This window comes from Bactrocera tryoni, chromosome 5 (genome assembly GCF_016617805.1).
Source record: "Bactrocera tryoni isolate S06 chromosome 5, CSIRO_BtryS06_freeze2, whole genome shotgun sequence".
Classification (NCBI taxonomy): Eukaryota; Metazoa; Arthropoda; class Insecta; order Diptera; family Tephritidae; genus Bactrocera; species Bactrocera tryoni.
Genome location: NC_052503.1, coordinates 22,423,610 through 22,449,839, shown reverse-complemented (window position 1 = coordinate 22,449,839; position 26,230 = coordinate 22,423,610). Strand labels below are relative to the sequence as shown.

The 26,230-nt window shown below is 35.9% G+C and overlaps 1 long non-coding RNA gene across 1 annotated transcript in view; it reads right to left on the bottom strand.

Annotated features, from left to right (window-relative positions):
- Positions 1-26,230, bottom strand: part of LOC120778710 — a 163,371-nt gene that overhangs the window by 123,253 nt on the left and 13,888 nt on the right. The window contains exon 2 of the long non-coding RNA XR_005705575.1: positions 11,089-11,143. This is a non-coding gene — a long non-coding RNA (uncharacterized LOC120778710). The remainder of the gene's footprint in view (positions 1-11,088; positions 11,144-26,230) is intronic.

Below are 26,230 nucleotides of genomic sequence, written 5' to 3'. Positions count from 1 at the left end.
TACAAAAGCCAGTTTAAGCGGTTGCTTTGAAATAATTTTTGTAAGAAAAATCAGAGCTTACAAATATTAAGAAATATAACAAAATTTTCCGTTCCAACCATCACGTGAGTGCACTCCCTAATCAGAAAGCAATAAAAGCACGTTCTTTTCGCCAATTTTATAAGCTCTTCGTGCAAAGTTCAGAAAAATGCGAAAATATGCGATAAAATGTGACTGCGAAATTCACTTCGTGCACACCTTAGTGACGCACACACCGCACAAACGCACATATACAACTATTTATGTATATATGCATATATGTATGTATATGTGGGGCCGCAAATAAACAAATTTAGGTAGGTGAAGTAAGCAAATAACAAATGTTTAAGCAAAAGCCTCATGAGACACGGCAGAGCGAGGACCATCGGATCGGAGACCAAAGACCAGCGTGCCGAGTGCCAACAAATGCGATAATAGTTCAAACAACAAATACTTAACTACCAGAGAAACAACACTAAACCAACAAATGAAATGCAATCGAGTCGAGTCAAGTCGAGCAAAAGGTAAAGGTAAAGTTAACTAAGGTAACACACACACCAACAACAACCACAGCAAACACTTAACGCACAACGCGCAATGCAAACAGGAACAACGGCAGTAAATATACAACAATAACAACAACAATAACAACAACAACAGCAATGAGTGTTACACCAAAGCGCACAACAACGACAATTGCGACAACTAAGCAAAAAACGGAAAGCAACCAAGCAAATAAAAAGTCAAATATAAGGAAAACAACAGCAACAGCAACAACAACAATAGCGAGAGCAACAAAATTGAACAAAATTACATTAAATTGGCTTCAATTATTGCATTAATTTGGGATCTGTGCTGCTTTCCGGCTTATCCGTTTTTTGCCAGCATGCATGTATGTTTGTTTATATGTGTGTTTGCAAGTATGCATGTGTGTATATGTGCGCTTTGTGTCATTCCTGCGGCGCTGCAACTTCCTGAGCCAGTCTTTTAGCAAGCAAGCTGGCAGCCTGGCTGACTGACTCAGCTTGGGTCGAGCCCCTACGAAAGTACATATATACATATGTATATAAAACATATGTATATAAAACATATATACTTATGCATATGTGTGTGTATATATATTATGCATATATGTATGTTTATGTGTGTTTTGGGGTCCATTTAGTCCATAAAGGGAGTTGTGGCGGCCAAAGTTGGATTTTTATTTTTATTTAATTTTTTTTATTTTGTTGTTGTTAGTTACTGGCATTTGCTTGGCGAATTGCGTCAAACAGCAGTAACAACAACAAAAACTGTAAAAGCAAACGAACACCAGTTATTTGTCGCACGAACCAAATAAAATTTGAGGTGACTGCACATATGTACATACATATATGTATATGCATATGTGTGGTTGTGAACGCTCACATATAAATAGAAGCAAGGCTTATCCAGAGTTTGAAATTAAAGTGGAGCCGAAAGTGAGTCATAGAGTGGGGAATATTTGAAGAAACGCATGCACATGTGATTACATACATAACTACACACACATACATACATAACACTAAATAAATATGCCTGTTTGTGTGTGAAGTTGTAAGAATCGCAAAGAGGCGGCACGAGATTAATGCCAATCGACGTGCAATTTGCACGATTAGTTGTTGTTGTGGCTCTTGTTGTTGTTGTTGTTGCTTTCAGTTTGTGGCACGATGCATTTCTGTAAACCAATTTAAAAGTCTTGCATTTATTAGCACACAACAACATATGTATATATGTAAATATGTATTATAAATATCAGGCTACAAATGTAGACACGTAAGCACTTTGGCTTTGAGGTGTCTCACGGATGTCGAAAATCTGTTTTAGTTTATTTAATGCAAAGCATACATTGTAAAGGCATTATAGTCATATTATTTCTTATATACATATGTACATAAGCAGTTGTTATTGCTTGCTTTGAGCTTTTCATGCAGATGTTAAGGAAAGAAGAATTCTTTCAAGAAATAAGAAACAAAGAAACATCGCGTGTTTGCAGCCAACTAAATATATTCCATGTTCTTTTTTAATGAACTGCTGGAAGACTTCTTTCGTAAATAAACAAATCTTGAATATAAATGCTTCAATTTCAAGTGAGAGAACATATTGTATTACATCTATTAACTTAGGAGCCTTACTAAGCCTCTTTGATACCAAGGGTTCAACGAAGTGTTGCAATAACATGAGAGGACACAATAGATCAGGGGTTCCAGTGCATTTTTCAAATTTCGTTATGAACTAATCTCATCGGACTAACGTATGAAACTACTAGTCGCATTTTACGTCTAGATCTTAAAATGAAAGGGGTCATAATACAGCTTGAACAAGAACTGAAGTCGCTAAACCTTCCCAAGCGACACCGCGTTGCTCTGTGGGCTCTTGAAAAGTTCCAAAAAAATCCGACGTTACTGAGCTAAATTTTGTTCAGTGATGAGACCCATTTATGGCTCAATGGGTATGTAAACCTGAAGGGACTCAAATGCTGTCATTTCATCCAGAAAATTCAACAAAATTTTGGTGTGGTTTGTGGGCCGGTGGAATGATCGGACCATATTTCTCGAAAAATAATGGCGGTGAGAAGGTAAATGTCAAGGGCGAACGTTATCGCTCAATGATAACTAACTATTTGATGCCTGAAATTGAAGCGCGTGATCTCGACGACATTTGGTTTCAACAAGATGGTTTCACTTCAAACACATCGCATCAACAGATTTATTCAGAGAACACTTCGTTGAGCAGATAATTTCACGTTGTGGGCCGGTCGATTGGCCACCAAAATCTTTAGAATTTTACCTACGGGGATATATAAAGTTCAAAGCCAATGCGGACAATCTCAACTCGATTGCTCTAACGAGTCATCGAAAATTGGACTCAACGGATGTACCATTTGAGAAGCAGCCGTGGTCAACATTTGAAAGAGATAATCTTCAAAAAATAAATATCAAAGAAAGTTCTTTTGAATGATACTAAACATTCCTTATTAAAATTGAACTTTCCCTGTTTTTTATTTAAAAAGTAGAGAACCTCGAAATGGATCACCATTTATATGGTAGATTTAAGAATATTCTTCGAAAATTTGATGTTGATACGTTAAATAGTTTCGGAGATATGAACGTATTGGTAAGAATTTTTTAAGTTAATGTAACCGGTTCTAGAATCAAAAAACACGATGAAGAAAATTTCGCCAAAACGGCTGTACCGATCGACTGGAAAACTTCCACAGACCTTTGTAGATATATAGTTATATGTTAGGTTTAATCGAAAGAATATGATTTTTTACAAAAATTACATTTTTTTTAACCACTCGGAAATGAAAACAAAAATATTTTTGTTGTTTTGGAAATCCGCCATTTTAGCGAAAATTTGAAATTTTGACTAGGTTTTCGATTATTATCCTTACTAGTTTAGAAAAACTATTTTTATTACATTTTATTTTCAGATCTGAGTTATTTTTAAGTAAAAAATTCTTCCTCACCGCCCGACAGCTTTTTTTGGAAGTTTTCTGAAGATCGGCTACGGTTTCAAGGGAATCCAAAATTTTTCAAAATTTATCTCCAATGTTATTCAACATTAAATTCTTTAAATTAAAATTTTGTAAATTTTCAAAAAACAAAAAAATACAAAAACCATGTTTTTTGCTTGCAACTGGATATAACCGTTTAAGTGTGTATATTTGTGGTATATAATATGGTATGCTATTTTTTTACAACATTTTTTCAACTAATAAAGGCTGAAAAAGAAAGTTTTGGCTTTTAATATTATTTTAAAAATTGCCTGCTTTTAACTTTTTTATTTTCCATATTAATGACTTGGGGGAAAAATTACTTATTATCGTAGCCTAACAGTTGAGCATTTGAATACTGAAAATTTAACTGAAAAATTTTCTAGAAAATTAACTGTAAAACTATGCTATCCGAAAACTTAATAGTATTTTAAGTTTTTAAGCTATGTCAGCAGTCATATCTGATTTATTTTTGTATAAAAAAAGTCGAAAGCCGAAAGTCGGCATAACAAGTTGGAATTGAAATTGTTGGCACTAAGTATTTTATTCCATTGCCTTTGACAATTCTTGTGACAACCAAGCGAATTTGAGTGATTTTTCTTGAATATTCAATGTGGACTTTGAATATCTCTTTTTATAAGGTCCAACTATAATTCTTCTTCTTAAAGCTAATTTGATCCGGATTTAAATTTCTTAAACTACTTCTAAATATACCATTTGTAGAAATCTGAATTATCACTCGATATGTAGATATATTCAAAATTATTAATGGGCCATATGAGCTTCTATAGCATAGGTGCTTTCTGAATTTATATTCATGCCGCCAGCCACCTTTTTTGGAGGTGTTCCTGAGCTCGCCTACGAGTTCAAAGGAATCCAAAATTGTTCAAAATGAATCTTCAATTATTAAAGTACAATAAATTATGTAAATTTAAATCTTGTAAATTTCGAAAATAAAAATTGCAAAAAAACTTGTATATAAACATATTCCAAATAATTAGTAGTGGGCCATATGAGCTTGTAAAACATGAGTGCTTTTAGAAATTGCATTTCTTCAATTAAAACCGAGATATTTTTTAACTGATAAACTAATATCTATTAATATCGTCGGAATTATGTGCGATTTTGATATTTTCATTATTTCATGTATTTATTATCTTTTCTTATGAGCTATTTCAGTAGTAAGTAATACGATTTCAATGTTTTGTGTTTCAGCAAGAGTTTATTTCGAAAAAAACGAGGAAGTTTTAACATTCGACTTATCGTAAAGACTCGCTTTAAACACTAATCAATTCTTGAAAGGTTGACACATACAAGTACAAACAAAAAGAATGTTCAATTGAGTAGAAAATATCTTCTAGAATGTAAATTTAGCGTAAAAAAAGATAGGTCAAGTTAAAATTATTTTCCATTTAGACAAGTCAATGTAATATTCAGCCTTTCTACCTTAAACCTAGATTTTGTTTTTCTTTTCCAAAATAATTTGCAGAGATTAGTTCTGAAATAGTTTAGAGCACAATGCTATAAAGCAAGAGGTGCGTATACGAGTATTTCTCACATTTCCAAGTTGGAATTAGATGACAGCAACTAGACGAATCTTTTCTTGGAGTAAGAACAAGACGAATCTTTTGTCATACGAATTACTAATCTGTGAAACATAATGACTTTGTGACAAATTTGACTTCTTCTTGCTGAATATATTCACAGCTAAATACACAACTCAACAAAGCTGAAGAAAAATTTGTCACATATGTATGTGCTAAAAGATCTGTGAAGTATTTGAGGTGTCCTGATATCGAATTTGAGTTCAAAAAATTTACATCACGTACAGCCATTTTTGTTAATTTACTAAGTGGTGGTGGTTTTAACTGTAAACCACTCACATTATCTTCGAAAATTAGCTGCAATTTCACAGAGTTTTCACTGTTTATGGATTTTAGGGATTCTCAAAGTGATCAAAATATATAAGAAGAACTCGCTAAGGCGCACTTTGCATTTAGATGCTTTGGGGACTGATTTAAAATTAAATTCTCAAAATTTTTGGTCGAATTCGATCCATCCAGTTTTTTTATTCAGTTCAAATCGATCAGAAAGGAATTCATTCTCAAGATTCACTTTACTTGAAGCAGCTTAACCCAATAGAATAATATCCGTCAAGCTTTATTAACACACAATTGCTATTTTTCTATAACACTTTTACTTTTGATGTCAAAATGATCCTTTGGAAATTGGGCAATTAAAAAAAGTATTCCGAATAATGGGTTAAACTTAAGGATCACAATTTCGTTTATTATTATATTGCTATATACTAGCTAAAGGTATTATTATATATGGTATACTAGATAGTATATACTAGAAATTTTGATATATCAATTTGAAATTCTGCAAATGTTCTTTTCTTCATAAGGAGTTGCTTATTTGCCTGTTCTGCTGATATCGGACGACTATTGCATATAGCTGCAATACAAACTGATCGATTAAATTTAAGGGCTTTTAAGGAAAACGTTTTTATTTGACAATATATTTCTAAGAAAAATTATTGTCTAAGGCGGTGCTACAATCTTCGCAAAAATCTCTTACAACGGACTACTATATCATATAGTTGTCATATTAATGACCCTTCAAAATCATGTTCTTGTATAGAAAACTTTTTTATTTCACAAAATTTCTTCCCGAAATTTTTCACAAATTATTATCCGAGACATTGCCACAACCTCCAAAGAAATTGTTTAGATCGAACTACTACGTATATCATATAGCTGCCATATAAAGTGACCGACTAAATTCAAGTGCTTGTAAGTAAAACTTTGTTTTGTCAAGTTATCTTCACGAAATTCGACATGTATTATTAGCTAAGATAGTGCTACGATCTACGAAGAAAATGCTAATATCGGATTACTATATCATATAGCTGCCATACAAACTAATCGATCTTAATGAAGTCCTTCTTTATTTCACAAAATATCTTCATGAAACTCGGCACAGATTGTTATACAAAATATCGTTAAAATCTAGGACGAAATTTTTCAGTTCGGACTACTATATAATAAAGCTGCCATACAAATTGTCCCTTTAAAATCAAGCTAAATTTTTTTATACACTTTTATGCTATAAAAAATACACCTATGAAGTGACCTAGTTAAACTTTTTTCATGTTTTGAGCTGAATATGACGTAAAAGCCGAAAAGCCTGTAAAGGCTGGCATGGAGCTACATACATATATCCTAAGGCTCCGCAAATTTATTCTCTATGCTCAAAAATTGCCATAGTTTGTATGCGTTATCTTTATTTGGTCTGTGCAGATTTTCAAACTTAATATACTTTGTTTTTGAAACAAATCATTATGCAATATGTTTCAGATGTTTGAATGAGTTGAGAAAATTCAGAATTTTCTATTTCTATGAACTTTGTGGTAAGCATCATGAATAAACTTCGGAAATTGTTTATAAACCTTGAAGTATATACTGATGTACTTTGTACATACTTACATATGTATGTACATAGCATGTCACTTAAGAAATGTGTTTTCAGAAGTCTTTTATTTGCGAAATTTGGGTGTACATCAAGCCATTCAAGAGGGCACAACAGACCCCAAGCCGCGATGCAATTCTCATCTATTTATCTTATTGTTTTCAATGAAAAATCATAACAAATTTTGTAAGAATTATTGGTTTCGAATTCAATTATTTGTTTCAAACAAGCATAGCTTCGAATATTTACAATAGTTTAAAGGAAAAAGCATAAAAAATGCTATTTGCTATAAAATAAAGCCAGTAAGTTACATGCTTTTTATTTTTTTCCCCCAAAAAACATTAGCACATCTTTTTAATATAATATCCAGGTTAATTTAGAATATGTCTCATAATTAAAATAAAATAAAAACTAAACTTGCTTGAACTTGCACTTGAAGAGCAATGATATAAATGAAAAATATTAAAAAAAAAATTGAAATTGAATTAAAAAAACAATTGAATCGAAAGCGGAGATTTAATGGTTTATATGTTTTTAGTCTTCCATTTTGTTGACTATTACCCAGCAGTTGGAGCGCAAGTCCTCTATAATGATTCTTCAATTAAGAGCGGTAATGGCTACTGTTATTGCTTCTCCTATAACTGCGTAAGCGGTCAGTAAAGAATGATTACTAAATTCTCCTATAGATTCATTTAGAGTGGATATTTTTACGACTCGATGGACGACGTCATTTCTTATATCTTCACTTCAGCAAAACTAAACTTTGAAAGCAACTATCAAATCAATCTAACGAAATCGCAAACTAAAAAAAACACTTTATAAGACACCCAAATGCATTTTCATCACTGAGAATATAGAATTTATGCAAGTTTCTTTTGTCACAGCAAATATAATCGAAGCCAAGTCAGCACTCACCTCATTAAAATGCAATTTTTATTGAATTTCCTTTGACACTTGTGTTTGAAGTTTTTTGTTTTTTCGTTTTTTGCACAAAGCTTAATTAACTTTTTCATTTTTGCTTTTGTTTTTTGTTGTAATTGCTGCAAGCGTTTGATCATCGCTTGGCTTTGAAGTGCCGCCGGCATTTATTATTTGTTGCAGCACTTAAATGCGGCGCAAGCAAGCAAAGACACCGTCGCCGCGGCAAAGCGAAATTAAACAATTCGTCACCGCAAACGTTTTTATGTTTTTATTAGGTGGAGGCACATGGTAAGTTAATTTTCCTTTTTAATTTTTTATTACAATTTGCATGTGAAATTATTGCCAATGTTGCACTGATGGAAATTGCAATTTTTTTTTGGAATTTTTTGTGGTGGTTTTTATTGTTGTTTTTGTTTTTGTAGAACACAATAAGTTATTTGACGTTTGTAGTTGCAGGCTGACAGTTAGTTTCGCCTTTATTTTTTTTTAATTTTTCTATTTTTTCACTAAAAATGTTGAATTTTACGCCAAACTAGTATATGTGGCACTTGCAACATCGCCGTTACATGCACTTGTGACTTTACTAAAGTAACTGTACGAGTGGCAGCGTGACACGGCAAATGGCCAAAGTAAACTTGCGACTTGTCGCTTGGCAAATACGAAAGCGAATCGGCAAAATGCAAAATGTTGCAGTAGTGGCAATGTGGCTGTGGCTGGTTAGCCGCCGACGCCGCCGTTCGATGCGAAAGCCCAATTGCGAATGCGACATTAACTAACGCGCCTGGCGACCGACCACTTTGTCTTATACTCCACTTCGCTCCACTCGCTTCACTTGGCAGCGCTAAGCACCTGCATGCCCATGTATATGTGTATGTATGCGTGTGTGTGTGTGTCGGTGTGCACTTGGCAGCATACACGAGCGCATAACAACTTTGACGAGAAATATGTAACTATGCATTTTTGCATTTGCACATTTGCATGTGCATGTGTGTGTGAGTGTGTGCGTGTCGGTGTTTCAGCGTTGCGTGCGGAGTTTTTGAGTTCGTCGAGTTACGAACCATATCGAACACTTTGTGTGAGTCTATTTTCAAAGCACTCCAAAGTCAAAAGCCGCTCGAGCGTTGTCTGCAAATATTTTCCAACGAAACGAGCAAAAAAAAATGTGCAAAATGTTGGCAAAATAGAAACGAGCTGACGTGTTGCGCTGCATGCCACCGTATGGTAGGCTTTGTTGCCTTGTAGTTGCCGTTATACAAGTACTGCAGTTATTTGGCCACAAAGCCTTAAACACTTCACTAAAATAACAGCTCACAGCATTTAGCGTCGCCGAAGAGTGCGCCGCTGTTGTGGCAAGCAGCAAAGGCGCCTGTTGCAAGGTGTAAGTAAATGTTGCAAGCCACATTTTAGTGTTGCAGCGCTTAGTTTTGTCGAAAACAACTAAAATTCCAATAAAAAAATGCACTACTTTTACTTTTGTTACTTGCAACATGCCTTGCAACATGCGTTTGTTGCCTTCGCATGAGATTTTCGTACTGAAATGGCCTACGCGCCTAAGTTGCATACGTGAATTTTTGCCACAACCACCAACCAACGCCACCATCAAAGCAACAAAACAACAACTTGCAACAAATTACACCACACTGCACTCGGCAAGTTGCTCAGAATTGGTGAGATCAATTGTTGCCATGACTGAGCTGTTCTCACAGTTGCTGTTGTATTGCATCGCTGTTGTTGTGGTTATTGTTGTTGTGTGGCAGTGCGCCATTCTACGTTGCTCGTTGCGTGTTGCAGGTGAGTAAAAGGACCTCGCTGTTACGTTACGGTATAACAAGGTAAAAACAAAAAGAGTTTAGCGGCCGGGAGTCGGAGAGCGTGAGTAAATTGGCAGTGTCTACTGAGACAAAGGATTATTGACGGATATTGGTCGTAAATACATGTAACATGTAGAAATATTGACGTCATTATTCAGACATAGGTGTGTTTGGGGCAGGTTGGCGGTTGCTCTTTGCGAATCATACAAAAATATACAAAGTTTTATTAATTTTCTATGATTTTTCTTTATTTGAGAGAGACGGTGGATGGTACAGCGCTTACAACATCTATACAGACGGATAAAAAGATGCTAATTGAGTGGAAGCCGGAATCTATGGCAGGGAACTGGATCTCAGATGACTCATCAAGCTTCCGGAATTCTGAAGTATCTTCCAGCTGGAAGTCTTTGCGGTCACGAAAGCAGCTGATGTAACTAACAAGGCAGTAAACAACACAAAGAAGATCAATAAAGACGTCGATATTCAGACGTCAATTAAGTCAATAATACAAGTATCATATCGCATTACGTCAAAGAATATCTTAGGAAACATAACGGCAGTAGATATGGTGGCTCCCAGAAAGCGACTGCATATATACTGGGTTCCAGGCCACAAACGAATTTTGGGAAGCAAAATAGCTGCTAAAAATTAAAAAAAAATCCCCCGACTGGGTACCGAACCGGTACGTGAAACATGAAAGTCACTAAAAATGATATACAATGAAATTACTGAAAGAGCTGACAGACGGATCCGAACGAGATAGAATGCCATAAATACACGCAAAATCTCCAAGATAATGAGCAAAAGCCCCGAAGAGAAACAGGCATTACTCAAACTACTGGCATCAGATGCGAGCCAGATGGACATAAGCAAAAACGATACTTGCAGAAAGTGCTCTCTTGCTTACTGAGAGAGACGCTGGAATACCTTTTAGGACTCTTTCCAGCCTTATGTAGAACTCGACTTAAATTTCTAGAATCTTCGCAATTCCAGAGACTTACTATGTGTTAACATTAGATGTCAAGGCGCCCTTAAACTTCGCGAATCGCGTTGATGGTCTTCGTGACAAAAACTCCAGCCCAATTAAAATGAACCGCCATTTGGTATTACTATTACTAATCACTACATAGTACGTTTATGTATGGCGTAACAGCCGGTCAATATAAACTAACCTAACCTAACTTAACCTCACATTGAATTTATAAAGCCAAATATTGCTAAGAAAATTTAACCTATTTTGAGATATATTTTTGTATTCAGCAGCTACTTTTGTTCCTCTCACCGAATACTCTAAAATCGGTTCAAAATTCCTATATGTGTACACAGTCATACATTTTAATAATTACAAACCTGTTTCTTTAGAAGATCATGCAGTTTTTGGATTCAGTTTGGCGGTTGGAAGCATCTGTAAATAAATGTAAATAGTTTTTTTTTTAGTTTTTTTATATTAGCTTAAATATATAGCATATTAAAGGGAGTATATAACGGGTGATCCAAGTAGGGGTACTTTTTTCGACAGTGACGTTTTCGTGTCAAATTTTGTTTGGCGATGAGGTCCATTTCTGGCTCAATGGGCATGTAAACAAGCAAAATTGCCGCATTTGGGATGAAGAGCAACACGAAGAGGTTCAAGAGCTGCAATTTCATCCAGAAAAACAACGATATGAAGTGGTTTGTAGGCTGGTGGAGTCCCCATTCCATATATCTTCTAAAATGATGCCTGTGAGAACGTAACCGACCGTTACCTGAAATTAAAGTTCGTGATTTCGGTGAGCAGCTAATTTCACGTTTTGCGTCGGTCGATTGGTCACCAAGATCATGTGATATTACACAGATGGACTTCTTCGTGTGGGGATATGTAAAGTCTAAAGTCTATGCGGACAATTAGGCTTTGATTCAGGCCTTGGAGCAAAACGTCATGCGTGTCATTCGTCAATTATCAGTCCAAATATTCGAATGAGTCATCGAAAATTGGACTCAACGGATGGACCATTTGAAACGTAGACGCCGCCAGCATTTGCAAGAAATAGTCGATATGGATCACCCTTTAGTATAAAAATATATATAAGAACTAGTAAGTTAACTTATAATACCCCTCACAGGTTCATTTCTTATTTTATTTTGAACAGTCAGTATTTATAACAAACCACTATGGTCCGATATCGACAGTTCCGACAAAAAAGCAGCTGCTGTTTCGTAGAAAAAATGTGCGCAGAGTTACGGATCGATACCTTAAAAACTTATCAACTAGTTACTAGATCGATTATTTCTATCAAATAACCTTGCGGTAAATGCTCTACGGATCATTGTGAACATCTTTGCCTAAAAGACTATGTGTTTGAAACCGGTTCCTGCGAAGTTTAAAAGATAAATCGGTTGTATGGAAGATATGTGATATAGTTGTGCAATTTGACCAATTCTGACAAATGATCAATAGAATTTAAAAATAAATTTACTTATTAAATTTTATTCGCATGTCTCAGCAACTACCGAACAAATTATTATGATTCCAAAAAACTTAAAAATTGATTGTTCGAAACCTGTTTTAGACCAAAGTCTCTTTGGCAAAATTGTTCTGAATAATCCGTAAAATATTTCACGTATACGCGATTTTCCCGTTCTTTTGGTTTCTGCATACAGACCGCAATCAAAAACACTTGTTTATTGAATTTAAATGTAAAGTAATCTCCAACTTTTAAGAGAAATAAGCTATTCTAATCGAGGCTGAGAGTAGTTTCGGAAAACTACAACCAACTTCACATCATTCACAGTTAATTTCCTACATTTCAGTACAAAGTTTATTTGGATGTTTTTGCGCTTTTTATCATAATTTCCTCCTAGCAAATATTTTATTTTATTCTTCTAATTTTTATTTTTTGCATTTTCTTTAGTTATTTTTAGAAGTTTTTTTACATAGTATAAGCGTCTCTTAAAAAGCAATCTTTGAACAATTTCATTCTTTGAGGAATTTTCCTCCTTGCTAAAGATATCCCTGTGAATACAAATATGATATTTCGGATTTATTGAAATGTTTCTTTAACCCTTTCGAGATTCAAAAACTTTCCAATGAATACACAAATATTCAAATTGAATTATCCAAAGATTATTTTGTCTTATTCAATTTATCACTTCAAGCAGACAGCGTCACAACCCTTACAACTACCCTTTATTCTTTATTGCCACATCAACACTTCTCCAGTCAAGCACATATACCAATAATATCTGCCCCAAAAAGCACCCACATATCCTTACTGCGCCATAGAATAACGCATATGAGCACACACAAGTTTATATGTGTCTCCCTAAGTTAACGAATTTTCGGAAGCCCACACCACAAATTCCAACGGCCACACACCCATACCCACTGAACCACACACACTCAGCCAAACGCGTTGAAGGGCAGTTCAAAGCGGCAAAGTCACCACACACCTGATAAGTAACGGCATGGGCGCTTTCGTGGTGAAGCAAATTGTCGCACACCAAACACTTCGTGGCTCGAAGAGCTCAAAATGGACTTATTTTACCATTTGTTTGCTCGTTTGTTTGTTGAAAAGCATTCTTGCGCCGCCACCAACAAAAGCAACAACAGTGTGTCAAGCGTTCATCCAACCATTGAACTGGTTCGTCTTTGGCAACGACGCAACGGAGCCACAAGTGGCATGGAGTTGTCCTCTGACAACCGGTTCGCCGGTGGAATTCGGCTCATACAGGTGCTCTCGAGCCAGTTGAAGTGGTGAATTGCTTTGCTGGACTGTTTTAACCAAAAACCAAGAAAAAAATCCAAAATGGAGCTTGCGCAGTTTGAACGTTGCTGAAGGTTCGCTCATTTGTTGCATGCGACATAATCAAAAGTTGCACGGTATGCCAGTGTGTTTCGACTATAGTGTATTTCAATGCAACATGCCCACTAAATAAATTTTTCGGCACTCAAACTATTGCTCCTTTGGCCAGCATAGAAGACACGCATATGATTACTTGTGTTTAAAAAAGTTAGGAGGAGGAGTCCCTGATATGGAGGATATAGACTTTATTGATTGTTACAATTCGGAGCTGTTTTAAACTCAGCAAGGTTTTCAAATTAATGTTTATTGCCATATCTCAAAAAATATTGTAAAATAGCAATATTTGAAAAATTTGTGTTGCCACCTAATTTTTATACTTTATTAAAAATGATTTTAAAGGTGGAAACTTATTTATTTTAGTTTTAAGCATATTTTTTCTTAACATGTAATAAATTTTAAAAACAGTGTTGCCACCTACATAATTTTTTTATGTAAAATAAAAATAAATTTAGACATGAAAAGTGTTTCTTAACTCTTGCTAAATTAACATATTTTCGTAACTTTTAATAAATTTGAAAAGTAGTGTTGCCACCTATTTTTAATGCAATAAAAATTATTTTAGACACAACTGTTTTTCTTAGCTGTTGCAAAATTAACATATTTTCATATCTTTTAATAAATTTTAAACACAATGTTGCCACCAATTTTTTTAAATACAATAAAAATTATTTTTTAACTGTTACTAATTTAACATATTTTCGTAACTTTTAAAAACAGTGATGCCACCTAATTTTTTTATGTAAAATAAAAATAGTTTTAGACATGCATAGCAGATTTTTTTTAGCTGTTTTAGCCACCTACTAATTATGTTATGTTATGCCATGCGTTACTATGTTATGCGTAACTAATTACAAGTAAGCGTCCACATCTCTATAGCAATGTGCATAATTTCACGCATTACTTGCAACAAATAGCAAACCGTTATGGGAACAAAGCTGCTCGTCTAACACACCCCTCAAACAAAGCGCATTGTTATTGTTTTCAAATTTAATGCTTTTCAAAACATACTAAACCCGCAATTGCAAATTGACCAAAATGCGTACGCTTGGGAGCATTTTGGAATTTTTGTGGTCATAGAGTGATGACAGCGCAGGCAGGAGGGGAGCTGCGCCCAGCGATGGGACCGGCGGTAATGGCTACCAAACAAAATATGCAACAAACAACCGCTGGAGAGCCACAAGCGGTTGCTGCTAAACCGACGCTTAAAATTGAAAACTTTTGTATGGGCAACAACAACAAGTATTTGTATTGTACATATATGTATGTGTGTACATATGTTTATCGACGTAATCTCCGACTGGCATATTTTCAAGCACGTGCATCACAGTTTTCTATGTCCACTGCCGATACATATGTATGGATGTGTGTGTTGTTGTTTGTATGTATGTCTGTATGTTTGTTTCGACCATATCATAGCCTAATGTGAGTATTTGTTTCAGACTGCCAATTTAGAAATTTACATAAATATTTTCACATGACCGCATTTGCAACAAAAACTCCAGCCAAACAATACAACTACAACTGCGGAACTCTTTAGAGCAGATTTGCATACAATATACATATGTACATATATCTATATCTCACTCTGTATATATCACTTATATTTATTTACTCATTGCATTTATTTATTTTCGTTTTTAGTTGGCCACTTTGTTCCAGTAGTTGTTGTTGTGGCGCTTCAGCAAATTTACTCCTGCGGTCTAATTTAGCCAAATTTACGGTTTATTTAATCATAGCGCAGAGCATCCGTTATATCAGCCGCATTTTCCGTCAACTGGCCATCTTTGGCCCAACAATGGCTCAGGTGAGTCTGTTTTCATAACTGGACATACATATAGAGATGTGTCGAGTGTGTGAGCAACTAAAAGTTTTATTTACCCAATTATCTCATATTAAATTGGGAAAAGCCTTTTTATAGTTTATTTGCTACAAGTGAAAGTAAAGCTTTGTGGTGTCGTTAAATGCGGCAAGGAAAGTATTTTCAGAAACCCAGTCGATTAAAGTAGTTTATAATTTCATAATTTTGAAATTTCTTAAATTTTAAATCCTATAATTGTAATTCTTCGGATAAAAATTAAATTTTGATTTTTAATTTTAATTTTAATGTTTGAAATTTCTTAATATTGAATTTTTTTTAATTTTGAATATTTTTAATTTTGAAATTTCTTAATTTTAAAATCGCAAAATCGTTAATCTTCGGATAAAAATTAGATTTTTAATTTTTGAAAATTTTTAATTTTGAAATTTCTTAATTTCAAAATTTTTTAATTTTGAAATTTTTCTATTTTGAAATTTCCTAATTTTAAAATCCCAAAATCGTAATTCTTCGGATAAAAATTAATTAATAATTTTAAAATCTCAAAATTGTTATTCTTTGCATGAAAATTAGATTTTGAATTTTTAAAAATTTTTAATTTTGAAATTTCTTAATTTTGAAATGTTTTAATTTTGAATCCCAAAAACGAAATTATTGGGATAAAAATTCGGTTTATTATTATAGAAATGTTTAACTTAGAAATCCACAAATTGGAATAAGAATCTATCTGGATCTATCTAAAGTTTGGCGAATCGAACAAGAAACTGGTATAAGCAAGTAGATTGGCATAAACAAAAATATTTACAAATTCGAGGAGTTACAGCACTTTAACGAGGTATCCATAAATTCTTATATAAGGTATTCAACGGAAATCCTAGCAGAAAGCTGTTCTTTTCAAAAAACCGAATAGGTTCACGAATATCCTTTATTGTTTAAAGAAAAATATAATAAAATAAATAATATTCAAAAGAAACTAATGCTCAACCTTTAAGAGATTATAAAAGACTTTTAAAACAATTTTGACCCGGAAGTAGGATTCTCGTACAATATTCATTAACATTGATGAATAGGTGTTGGAGTATAGTAATTAGATTTGATTAAAAGTTCGATCGTAACATACGTCTCACTTCGACTGCTTAAAACGTCATTGTGGTATCTAAAACTCCTAAGAAGCTTAGCAAAAATCCCTCAAAAATCGAGATAAGCGCTTTGAGCCGCTCACAAATTTGTTGAATCGACTAATTTATGGTTTCGGCTGTGTCTCCTAATTTGCCAAAGCTATGACTGCCGAGATATTTCAACTTCAGTCTTCCAAAAGTTGCAGAATGTAGAAAAAAGTCTTGAATGTTTCCATTTCACCTTCCTCCATACAACTTTGATGATTTACAGCCGAACTATTTGCCTTCCAACTTGAATACCTATTGGTCAAACAGCAAGATAAACTTTGTTCGGAACAAGTAGTTCTGTAGATCTCCTGCGTTCTATTCGAGGGCAGAAGGATTTCGCAGTCACAGAGAAGCTGGCCGTCTACCATCACTTGCCAATCGCACGTGGGGTTCTAGACCCTCACTTAGATCACAGTCCGATGTATGTGGAGTGAGGGTGCCGTTCTTGCTAGCTCATAGGCTTTTCTATTACCAGCTACGACCAGACACCCACCGGAGTGTGAATAAAGAAGCATTACGGTGGAACGGTACATAAATCGCGATCAACTTACGTTGGTTTCATAGAATCCACATATTTTGTTATTTTTTGTGTACTCAAAGTACTTCTGCGAACATACATATGAAGATTTGTTGAAATCGTGATAGCAAATATGTCAAAAGAAAGCTTCTAATCGCTGATAATATCGAAAATAACTGAAAGAAGGTGGAGTTGCCAACTGTTGAAGAAAACAATTAGCATTTGAAAACATTTCTGATATTCTAGTGCTTGGAGAACAAAAAATTAGGTATCTTAGTCTAATCAATGCCTATAACCTAAAATCCCATTAAAAAGGTGCAAAAGTATTAGCAGACCTTAAGTATTTAATATGCGCACACAATTATGTCCGATTACTTCGCAGACACACTGTTTCACAGACTAGAAATTTAAATAAGTTTGCGAACCGGCTGCTTTAAATTTGAAATTTTTCGTGGTGTGCCCAAATTTTGACAGCTCTTCAATGGCTTCACACACACACACGCACACATGCATGCTTGGCAGCAATACTTCAACTTCAACTTGAAATCTACAGTTTCAGCTTCATCAAGAAGAACTTTGGAGATGACTATGCTGCACTTGATATCAAAATATAACATAAAGTCTCGAAAAAAAACCGAGAAGAAGCTTATACATGGTTGGATGTAAGTTTGGGTATGTATGCGTGTGACAGTGTGTCGTGGTGTGGTGCGGTGCGCGTGAGGAATGACAACGAAATTTGATCACTTTTAGTTTGAACCGTAATAAATCACTCGCTTGAGTTGAATTCAGCGAGTATGGTTTAAACGGCGACAACAACAACCAAAGCAACAAAACACTAGAACAAAAAATTATTAACATGAAAACACCGTGAAGCATACCAAAACCCATATGTGAGTATGCATGTGCGTTTGCGCCACATTTTGTTGCACGCATCATTGCGGGTCCACAATGTTGATCCGTCTTGTAAATATGACTCCGCATTAAGACAGCCGACCGACAACGAAACCCGTTCCTTGATATTATTTTCGGTTACTGTCAGAGCAATTTGTTTCGTTCATTTTTGGGCAATCTCTCACTTTACGGCAGGAGGAGTAGAGGCAAAACAAAAAACAAAAATCCAAAAAAAGGTCCAGAAAATAAAAAATGTCCAGAAAGTATACAAGAATCTTGAACAAGCAAAAATGCAGGAAGAAACAAAAACTCCGTCAAAAAAACAGTTTGACCGCAGTTTCCAAGTAAAATACGAAAATAAAATTTGTTGGGCTTTCTGCAGGGCCAAAGTACCCATTCCAGTTCGTTGAAGCCTGTTTGATGACACACACTCCACACGCAGTCCCACAACCGCACATACCGGCATAAGCGCTGCTTTAATGCATGTATGTATGTGTGTGAGTGTGCAGCTTAGGGAAGCTTCCTGAGAATTTTTGTTGAAGAAAAAGAGTAAAAATCGCACAAGAAACTCCCAAAATGCGAAAATGGGAGTAAAATGAAATTATTTCGAGATTCTGAAAATATAAAAATGCTGGGATCGTAGCGCTTGCCAGCAATAAGTATACACAACACACACACATACACACACAAGCCTGCGCAAACACTTGCCTTTAACCTTGGACGCAAAATACTTTTTGTCTTCGCCTCATTTTTGCTGCAAACAACTACAAAACAAGAAAAAAGATTAACTTTGGCTACACCGAAGTTATAATACCCTTCACAGGTGAATTTTTTATAGCGCAAAAGGGTATAAAAAGAAACTTTTCTTGATTTTTAAATGTCATTTTGTATGACAGCTACATGATATAGTGATCCGATCTGTAACATTTCTTCGGATAATATAGCGATGCCTAAAGTTATAACCTGAGCCAAATTTCGTGAGAATATCTCGTAAAATGAAACAATTTTTCATACAAGCATTTGGTTGTGATCAATTAGTTTGTATGGCAGCTATATGTTATAGTAAACCGATTTGAACAATTTGTTTGGAGATTATATAATTGTTCGGAAAAATAACACCTGCCAAATTTTATGAAGATATCTTGGAAAGTAAAAAAGTGTTCCATGCAAAGACCTAATTTTTACCGATCTTTTCGTATGACAGCTATATCCTCTAGAAGTCCGATCTGAAAAATTTCAGCGGAGATTATAGCTTCGTTATGGAAAATAATATTTACTAAATTTCTTGAAGATACCTCTTGAAATGAAAAAGTTTTCCATACAAGAACTTGATTCTGATCGTTCAGTTTGTATGGCAGCTATATGCTGTAGTAGTCCAAAATCGGTGATTCCGACAAATGAGCTGCTTGTTGAAGAGAAAAGAACGTGTACAAAATTTCAGATTGATATCTCAAAAACTGCGGTACTATAACGCATAGTACAGACCTGGCAAACTTAGTATACCCCGTTCAGGGTATGAAAAATTTATTGCAATGTGGAAAAATAAATGAAAAACGTAAAGAACACGAAATGCAAACAACTCAGCTGAACTGAGCTGAAAAAATCAACAACAAATTAAAAGCGAAACCAAATAAAGTGCAACACGGCAGCGACACAACGCGACGGCGACGCGGCGGCGCACACGAAGTCATCGAGATGGGCAAATTTGCCAAATACGCGAGCAATAAAAAAAGCCAGCGCAGCAGCATGAAAAATAAAAGTGCAGCAAAGCAAAGTGGGTAAACGCAATAACAACAACAAAAAATTTAAAAAAATAAACAAACAAAACTAAAAAGGCAAATAACTCCAAAACCCAGTGCCATGGACCGATAATGCCGTGGAGCCGACCGAGTAGCGCACACACACACACAATTTAATGAACTCCAGCTCCGGGCGAACGGCGGCTCTTAAGCCGAAATGCATGCGACTTTGGGGCAGACAGCCGACACGTGAACGCAGACTAACCGAAAATAATAAAAGGCAGCATCAACTCCAATCAGCAACAACAACAAGCAGAAGCGGTGCTGCACTGCAGAAGGACCACAAAGGCAACGCAGGCAATATGTGGCAGACAATGCAATAAAATGAAATAAACCCAAAGCCAACAAAAATAACAAAGAACGCTTAATCGAGCAGGCTTGTCGCGGCTTGTGGCGGCGCGGTGGGGGCAGCATGTGGTATTGGAGCAATTCATGCGAAGAAATAAAATGCTCGAGAGGCGGTATGCGCTGTCGCCGTAACAAAATAACTTCGCATCGCTGCCAAAGTGCGCCTACATGCAGGTGTATGTGTGTACATACATACATATATGTACATATATATGGCATACATAGGTATGTATATACATATGTACATTTAGTTTGTTTATGTGTAAAAGTTTGGGAGGATGTGCTTCTTCAGCGCTGGCAGGCGCACTCACCTGAAGCTGACTAACAAACCTTCTTGTACATACATGTATATACTTTATATTATATAGTTATTTGTATATATATTTGAAAGTACTCGCACATACTATATATATGTACAGATGTGTAAAAATGTGTCAGAACGAACAAAAGTTCGATAATTCTTGTGAGCCTCGCATGTAATACACTCTCGAAGTTGTTGGCTTTGTATAGCCGGAACTACCACAGGTTCGAAAAAGTTTACAAAAACAAAAAAAATCACGTTTATTGCAGCACCGATGTTGTAATACCCTTCACAGGTGCATTTCTTATGGCATATGGGCGTATAAAAAGACCTTTAACTTTAAAGATCTTAGATTTTGACCGGCCAGTTTGTATGACAGCTACAGGTTATAGTGGTCCGATTTTAACAATTTCAGTGGAGATTATAGCGTTTCCTTGAAAAATAATAACTACTCAATTTCTTGAAGATACTTCGTGAAATCAAAAAGTTTTCCATACAAGCGCTTGACTCCGACAGTTCAGTTTGTATGACAGCTATATGTTATATTGCTCCGATATCAATGGTTCCGACAACTCAATAGCATTGTTGGGAGAAAATAAAGTATGCAAAATTTCAGTTGGATATCGCAAAGAATGACTAATTGGTGTACACATAGTGTATACATTCTCCAAAATTAGCCCTCACTTCAGGATAACATGAGAAAGTCTCGCTTCAGTAATATATTTCGGTTCTCAAAACCCCTCCCTAAAATCCAACAAATTGTCCAACGGAGCATGCTTATGCGGCCAACCATTTTCTAGCATCACTTCAAAACACATACCTTAAAAAGGTGCCACTCGACCCTTTGGACGAAGGCAGCACTGAGCTTCTTTACGCATTGGTCAAAGCTTGGGAGAAGGGTAAATTGTATGGGACTCTCTACCAATTTCAGCAGCGAACGTCTTTACAGATGAGCACTTTTGATAAGACTAGTATATGTGGCAGGTAACTGAAAAGCTGAAGACCTGGGAAGATAAGCCATCATTAGGATGGGATCGGTGCTCTAGTGCTTAGCTGAACTTCGCGAAAGCTTGGTCAACGCTGAGCTACCATCTGTTCATGCGCTGTCGCAAGATCTTTTTGGTCCAAGATCGATCGTAAGAGATCCATATCGGAGTTCTTGCTTATAAGTTGAGAACTGACTATAAATTAACGGAGGTATGCAGCAAAAGCTGTATGGAAGAAGAGGAGGTGGGAATATCTCAATACTTCCTTCTTGATTACCCCACGTTTGTTAAAAAATACTATGGTATGACCGTAAATTAAGGGAAAAACTTTAGTATTTAAGACAACCTTTAATCGATAATTTGAGTAACGAGCTCGATTATGGAGTTATCCATTTCCGAATCATTTTAACGACTCGAATACATATCAAATGAACCATTCGTAAGACAAACTAAAAAAATATAATATATTCTATGACTGCGCGAGAGCCAAAGGGTCACAGGAGACTCTTCCATTTATTTCGAACTCACGCTAGCACGCTTGATTTGACTCCAAATTTTTTGGATCTTAGACATTTCGATGTCAAAATTCATTCTCCAGGTTAGAGCGGGTCGGCCTTTCCATTGGCTGTCTTGGGCACTCCAGTCGGTAGCATTTCGGTTGACTGCGTCTGGAACTCATCTCAGAAAATGTCCAATGGACAATGGGGCTTCCTCTAGGAATTTCGATCCGCAGTTGTGTTCATTTGTGCGGGACCATAAGTGCGCTTTAGAGACGGTTACCGGCCAGAAAATGTGGCAAACTTTGACAAGGCATCGGTTTGTGCAAACTTGCAACTTTTGGATGTAAGATTCTAAGAGAGTCCAAGTTTCGCAGCCATATAGAAGTGTGGACTTTGAATATTTCTATTTTGAATTTGAGTTGAATATTTTATATTTTGGTACCCAACGTAATGATCTAGGAGCTCCAGACCGCATTAAGGAAGCCGAAAGCAAAGCCTTCTTTATACGGTTGCTGATATCTTCCTTTGATCCTCTGTTTGAATATAAAATACTCCATAAGTAACAACCTCGAAAATGATTTGGGGAAAAAATTTTGCAGAAATGAGTATCAAGCTCATAAGAAACACTATAGTTGCCTGGGTTTTCTAGCAACTAAAATCATCCACCGACACAGATACGAGCACTCACTTATATACTTATGTACTAGGTCTACCATTTTGACAACCACCATTTGAGAAGACAAGTCTCAAATACCAAAAGTCAGCCCAAACTCAAACGAAACTGTCAGTGATTACGAAATTTCAGTCAGTCAGTCCTTGCAACGACCTATCAGACGCCAGTCGTTCAACTCCGCACAACAATCAAGTGACCGAAACAAAAGCTATGTGCCCTGTGGGAAAAATCGAAATCGTTGCGAAATTACAACAAATCGCTTTTAACACACATACATACATATGAACACACATTTACCGAAGGTAAGCGCGCGGTTCGAAGGGTTTGTGGCGCAACTATGATACATGAAATGGAATGGAGCAACATTACGCTGTATGCAACAGCGCAACAAGCTATACAACAACAACGGAGCAGTTTAAGTGAAAAAATCTGTCCTTGTTTTCAACTGTCTAACAGCTGCTGGCGAACCCCGGTCGACCAGACACACGTGTATACAAGCAAACCTGTGTGCGCCGCCGCAACACCGGCAGCAATGACAAAAGCCAGCTACCGGCCGCGACGTGCGATCGGAAGCCGTTGTTGGTATGTTGCAACAATGTGCAACCGTTGCAAGGCAGCAGCAAGCAGCAACACAATATCCAACGCTGCGCCGAAGGTAGAAGTTGTCGAACGGACATGAACAAAATATCGACTTCATTGCTTCATTTCTCGGTTTTGTGGAATATTTTCCCGAGAATCAATTAGACCAATAAAAATATTTGTATGACAGTTTTGTTGAAAAATACTTGCTTGCAATTATTGAGTGGATTTGTGTGTGTGTGCTCTGTCGGTAGGGGTCTTTTAGAGATCAAGTATTGTTACAATGTTGTCAATGTGAAAATATTCTTTATTTTTCTTCGTTGGGGAATACAAATTGAGGTCAATTGAGAATACTCTTCAAATGCAGGAAAAAATCTAGAAATTATGCGAGTCGTCCAACTACCTCAGTTGTTGAACATCGAAAAAGTCCCTGAAACTGGCCATGTTAGCATTGGAGAGATAGCAGAGCATCTCAGTATATCTTATGGACTGATTCAACATATTAGTTCATGTTTTGGGTATGAAGAGTGTCAATGCTAGGACTAGGTAACGATCTAATGACATCGAGTCAAATTTGATCATATTTTATTAAAGTATAGAACGAGTATAGCTCTCTCCGCGATATCAGCTAAGTTAGTGTTAACAATTTTGAGAAAATCATTCGAAAGTCTAGAAATAAAACTGTCGAAGAAACATTTTAATCCACTGACGAACCCATTGCAAATACTTCCCTGTGAGGACAAGTCATTTCGAACCAAAATTAAGCTTTCAAAACACAATGTGATTAATATCAAACTACTAGAAAGCCGTAAAGGTCACTAGATTCTCAAGAAGCTGCTAGAATCTTTGAAGCACTTTGAAATAATCCTCAAATTTCTAAATGCTGTCTTTCTGTAGTTAGATAGTAGTAAATTAGGACATGCGCCGCGTTCTATGATCTTATGTTCGCTCTTCTCTGTCACATCGAATACAATTTTCCATAAATGTCGATATCTTGCATGGTGCTTTTAAGGCTATGAGAGCTTTGATCCTTAATGACATGAGGCGCAATCACAATGTAGAATTCCGGTTCCAACATCCTGGATGCGGAACAGGAGAGTTCCTCAGTTACTTCCCGGTTCCACCCTATGAACTGGTATCCGGATAAGCTGAATTTGTTGCAAACCGATAAGTTATTTAGCCGTTCCATGCACTCCTGCACCAATAGCGATATAATCTCGTAAGCTGAGATCGCTTTAAGTGTCACTAGATCATCTGACTGGGTATGGCAATACTTTCAGCGATATTTCAATGCTTTAGCGACAGTTGCTTTTGGAGATTTATCTGTACACACCGACTTATAGCAAATACTTCTGCCAGGAATGTTCGCAAAACGTCCCACAGGTATTGAAAGTTTGATACGGGGTCCTACGACTTATGTCTTCCGACGTTTTCGAGGCGCCAGAGTACCATTTAATGATGATATCGCTTAGTAGTAGATCAAGAAAGATTCAGCCTTACTAACTTCTTTGTGAAGTTTAATCTTGCGTTAATGATGTTCCTTAGGAGAAGAGTTGGTGACGTTTAATTACATAAGGCCTTCATTTGTTAGGACGAGGCTAACTTTCCTCTGTCTAGCTGAAGTAATATATGTTTGGTTATTTGAGTGATGACTAGGTGGTTCCATGACAGCATGACTTCTAGTACTTCTAGTTTTGCCGTCAGTCACGTATGCATTGTTGTCGGTGCACATACATAGGTATATTGCTGCCCCAGGATTTACCGGCAAAGAAATTGCACACCATGGTTGCTTTTCTAGCTTTAACAATGGCCAGATCTACATGCTGTTCTCACCGAAGTCTGGAATCCAAATTGACACAGATATTTGGCCTCATTTGTAATCTCTCTGCTGTCGAAGGTTAAGGTTCTTAGGCCCGATGGAGACCTTCTCTTGGTAAAAGGCACGATGGTGGATGGATGCTGTTTCAACTTCAAAAAAAATCGCCATAAAAAGGGTTCTTTATTTGTCACAACCACGGATAGCGTTTCACTGTAGTATATAGCTACCATAAATAATTGTCAAAATCAAGCCTTTGCATGGAAAACTTTTTTTATTTTACAAGATACTTTTACGAAATTCGACTTAGATTATTCTACAAGGCAAGGTTATAATCACCAAGTACATTGTCTGGATCGGACTACTATATCATACAGCTGCCATACGAACTGAACAAACAAAATTAAGTTAAAAACATGTTTGTACTTTTTTTTGCCATTAAAAACGCACCTGTTAAAGGTATTATGGCTTCATTTCAGCCGAAGTTAAAGTTCATTCTTGTTTTCTCTCAAATTCCTAAAATGCAAAACAACGTATCATCAAAAAAAAAAGGGAAATTGTGTTTCTTCTTACGATTCACTACATCGTATTACAAATATATATGTACATATGCAGCACAAAATTATTAGTTGCCGCTGACAGATATAACCAATATATATCCATTGTATAACCAATATATAAGCATTTTATAACCAATAATAACCACTTCATAACCAATATATAAGCATTTTATAACCAATATATAACCATTTTATACCCAAAACTCAAATTTTGTTTCATATGAGAGATTTCTATTATATCGTCTTTCTTAGTCTTTAAACTAATGAAGTGCTGTTACGATATACTTATTATTCTGCTGGAAATATTCCCACTTCATTTTTAGTGAGCACAACATTTTAAGGCCGAGAAACTTCAAATAATTTTATTTTATGCTTAATTACTCATTGATTTGGGGAATACTTCCACGCTCATAGAAACCTGTAATACCAACATAATTTATAGTCTCTAAAAGACCGTAACACTTATTAATTATATCGGCGTAATGCAGCAAACCAATTTCTCTTCTTCTTCTGCGCCACATGTGCAACACTTGCTGCACAATTACAGCAATAAATGAAATATTTTTTCAAAACGTCAGAAAAATATTCATAGAAAGTATGTGTATTTACAATATATATATATGTACATATGTAAAAATATGAGCAACTCACAAGTCCATCGATCTTCGCAGACATTACCTATCCCAAGCGTATCCGCC